The sequence below is a fragment of the Palaemon carinicauda genome, chromosome 5 (genome assembly GCF_036898095.1).
Source record: "Palaemon carinicauda isolate YSFRI2023 chromosome 5, ASM3689809v2, whole genome shotgun sequence".
Taxonomy (NCBI): Eukaryota; Metazoa; Arthropoda; class Malacostraca; order Decapoda; family Palaemonidae; genus Palaemon; species Palaemon carinicauda.
The window spans coordinates 9,757,123-9,762,122 of record NC_090729.1 but is presented as its reverse complement, the minus strand read 5'-3'; positions in this window follow the sequence as shown (position 1 = coordinate 9,762,122).

Sequence of the window (5,000 nt, the reverse complement as noted above, 5' to 3'; positions counted from 1 at the left end):
GTTATGTAATCAGAATTAACTACACGCCTACAAGCAGAAAACAGGATGGGACTGTTCGGGAAAATCTAAATGTAAAGGAGGATCATAATTATGAAAAAAAAAAAATTATAATGACATAATTGCACGACGACAATAGAGATTAATATCTGCATCAGGGATAAGAAATTTAATAGAGCGTAAGTTCCTGTCCAACAACTTCAGATGAGAACCAGCAGCTAAAAACCACACAGGAAAACTATACTCAAAGCGAGGTAAGAATGAATAAATTAATACACTTCTTCAGAATAGATTGATCACTTAAAATCTTACAATACTTTCTCAATAAACATAATGCTTCTCTTAAAAGTAAACTTCCTGTCGAGAATCACACTTAAAATTCTAAGAGTCATACAAAGTTAAAGAAATATCATCAATGCTATTATTCAATCCTTGACCTACTTACAATGATATTTTGAGTTTAGTTAGGATTCAATTTCCTGCCCTATGACTTGCACCAAGCACTAATTTTAACTAGATCTCTATTGGGGGAATTAGCAACCTAAGATCTACATTCAGGAGAAGGAATTAATGCAAAGTATGTAATATATTCTCCACAAGCAACAAGATTGTTTTAGAGGCCACACCATATATATATATATATATATATATATATATATATATATATATATATATATATATATATATATATATATGTATATATATATATATATATATATATATATATATATATATATATATATATATATATATATATATATATATATGCTTGTGTGTATAATTACACACACATACATACATATATATATATATATATATATATATATATATATATATATATATATATATATATATATATATATGTATGTATATATATACATATATATATATATATATATATATATATATATATATATATATATATATGTATGTATATATATACATATATATATATATATATATATATATATATATATATATATATATATGTATATATATATATATATATATATATATATATATATATATATATATATATATATATATATATATGCTTGTGTGTATAATTACACACACATACATACATACATACATATATATATATATATATATATATATATATATATATATATATATATATATATATATATATATATATATATATGTATGTATATATATATATACATATATATATATATATATATATATATATATATATATATATATATATATATATATATATGCTTGTGTGTATAATTACACACACATACATACATACATATATATATATATATATATATATATATATATATATATATATATATATATATATATATATATATATATATATATATATGTTCATATAAAATATATATAGAACAATCGGTATTTATGTATATAATATCAAGAGGAATATCTGCATATTTGTATAAAAAAGCTATTTTCAGACGTCGGGAAATCAATTTTCTTTTTTAAAGCCATGAAGGTTAAAATGGTATCTGACTGCCATTATGACGCATATTTTTCCCAAGCACGTGATAAAGAATAGATTAAAAGTTATTTGGGAGTTTGGTCTTGAGTTCATCAAGCTGTTTAGGAATATTCTTTGCTTACGACCTGGAATTAACGTTTGCTAGATATATCGCACGCGATGTCTAGCCCAATGCAAAAATGCACGAGAGATATCTTCTAGAAGCAATAAATGACAACAGCTTTTAACTGATTCGTAACCACTGCAGGAAATGCAACGATGAAATACTGGGATTAGAATATATGCTAGTTAACTCACTTCTTTCGGTTCAAAGTATGCTTTAAATTTCTCATATTTTTCACGACTTTATGGACCTGAAATGTTTCCGAAGGCTATGTTTTCTGACATGTTTTCTGACATCTTGAAGATTATCACTTGTTTTTCTCACTATTTATAACTCTCGAAATATTTGATATATTCTAATGTCACATGTGATAATAAGGTCTATCTTCTAATTTCACATGTGATAATAAGGTCTATCTTCTAATTTCACATATGATAATAAGGTTTATCTTCTAATTTCACATGTGATAAAGTCTATTTTCTAATTTCACATATGACGATAAGATCTATAGTGTACTTACATATAAGGATATATTTTAGTTTACTTGATCATAAACGAGTAAATAGTTCAAAAAACAATCTTTTTAATGTATGTTAATTTTACCAGATACATTTATGGAACAATTCCGTTTTAGTTGCTCACACGGTTTTTTTAGTTTGAGAATTTATAGCAGTTTTATTTTTTAGTTTCTATGTTTAAAATTTGGTTAATTTTCAACCTAAGGCTTCCGCAAAACTGGTCATGGAGAAACAAATAGGAATGTTCCCTAAAATCTAGTAAAATCCCTGATTTCATATGACACAAATTAGGTAACATTCATTTAGCCAATTATTTGGGCCTTAACTAGAACAGAGAGAGAGAGAGAGATGAGAGAGAGAGAGAGAGAGAGAGAGAGAGAGAGAGAGAGAGGAGAGAGAGAGATTATCTTATAATTCGTTTCCACCCCTGTAAGACGAATATTACATGAAACAATAAACCCCCCCCTCTCTCTCTCTCTCTCTCTCTCTCTCTCTCTCTCTCTCTCTCTCTCTCTCTCTCTCTCTCTCTCTCTCTCTCTCTTTTGCACACAGATACGGAATAAATACATAATTATACTTACGTTACAAAGGATACGACTTAAGCCAATTACCAGGTCTTTAGGGGCAAGGTTGAAGAGCTAAGGTGATTTTACGCAAACTCCTTGGCCCAATAATTTCCGACTCAGTAGATTCATAGACGTCTTCTTTGGATACTGTAGGGTAAAATCATTAACTTCCAGCTGCCTGATCTCTCTTGCAGGCGCCTTTCTTCAGATCTAAGAGGATTAGAACCTTATCAAACATCATTCCGGCTCTCTCAGGGAACAGCACTATGGATGGAGAAATGTGAATACTCTTACATTAAGAAGACTAATCGCATTCATAGAGGGACCTTTGCAAGGTCTTACGCGTGCGAACTTAACATTAATATCAAGCAACGAAGCACTTTATTGAATTCCAGGTATCCAACATAGTTTTAGATAAGGGACTAGGTATCATGATCAAAGTCAATCTTTTCTATCATTCTATCAAGGGATAGGGAATTAATTGAAATATTCACTAATATTGTTGGTTTGAAACATCACTATTAATGAAATATTTATGAGGTATTCCAGGATCTTTAAAATCAAATAGTTCCCCAGTTAACCTTTATAAAACCTGCTGCCAAAAAATATGTCCATATGTCTAAGGAACCGTAAAGGAATTTTTTACCGTCTTTTTTCTTGCCGCATTCTGTTTTATCATGCGGAATCAGTATTATCAATATTTTAGATATTATAAATTCTTCAATAAACCTCTAAAATTCTATTCATGTACCATGTGACCTTTCACACAGTGATTGTAAAAATCTAAGTTAAGGTGAAGTGTTTCTTTTTATCCAATTTTAGAGGATAAAAAATCCTCTTCATTGTGTACAAATATCTAATTGAATGGAATCTATGTTGTTGAATTATGATTTCGGAACCTAATTCGCGCTTTAGTCTTTTCGTTGCGTTTTCAAATGAACTTTGGTATCCCATCAAGGAAATCACCACATACAACTGAGTGTTGCTTCTGTAATTCAAGATCTGTTGGGATTGAGCGAGGAGGGTAAATTGGACTGAAGAAAATGTTGAACAGTGTCTCAGCTCCATTACATTGATGAAGTTTTAACTTTCTTTCTAAAGATCTTTCATGATAACTTTAACCTAACTTTATTTCCGAAGAATGGTATCAGTTCCTACTTTTGTCTTCCTCTCTCTACATATATTTACTGACATGACATTTTTTTATAGGGTATCCTGTAATTATTTTTTCTGTGTCTCTGGGGTCCTTTGACTGGCCAGACAGTACTACATTGGATCCTTTTCCCTGGTTACGGTTCATTTCACATTTGCCTACACATACACCGAATAGTCCTGGCCTATTGTTTACTTATTGTCCCTGTCCTCATACACCTGACAACACTTGAGATTACCAAACAATATTTCGCCAAAGGGGTTAACTACTGCACTGCAGTTGTTCAGTAGCCACTTTCCTCTTGGTAAGGGTAGAAGAGGCTTTTTTAGGTATGTTAATCAGCTCTTCTAGAAGGACACTCCAAAATTTAACCACTGTTTTCTAGTCTTGAGTAGTGCCATAGCCTCTGTACTATGGTCTTCTACTATCTTGGATTAGAGTTCTCTTGCTTGAGGGTACACTCGGGCACACTATTCTATCTTATTTATCTTCCTTTTGTTTTGTTAGATTTTTTTATAGTTTATATAGGAAATGTTTATTTTAATGTTACTGTTCCTGAAATATTTTATTTTCGTTGTTTCCTTTCCTCACTGGCTATTTTCCCTGTTGGAACCCCTAGGCTTATAGCATTCTGCTTTTCTAACTCGGGTTGTAGCTTAGCAAATAATAATAATAATAAAAATAGTAATAATAATAATAATAATAATAATAATAATATTAATAATAATAATAATAAAACCTATCTAATTCCATAATCTTTATTTTATTCAGTCACTTATTCCATCTAATAGTTTTGTACGTATCGAATGTTTTATTTTCGGTCTCTTGATTACTTTCTTGATAGCTGACGATAAATATGAAATAAAACATCTATTTATAACTTCTGGGTCGTTGTAAGTGAAAACATATTGATTTTATTTAATACCACATATTTTTTAGGTAGCTTTTTCTTATTTTTTTATGATTAACATTACTTTTTTCGTCATAAATATTTATATCTAAAACTTGTTTGTTTCAATAATTTTCACAAATGAACCCCCCCCCCCCTTTTTTTCCGAAAAAAAAAAATACAGCTCATTACCAACCTATTAAGCTTAATGTATGAATGTTCTGGTCACTATTTTCCCCGAACTTTTTGCATATCACTTTCAGTTAGCTATCACTCCTCTAC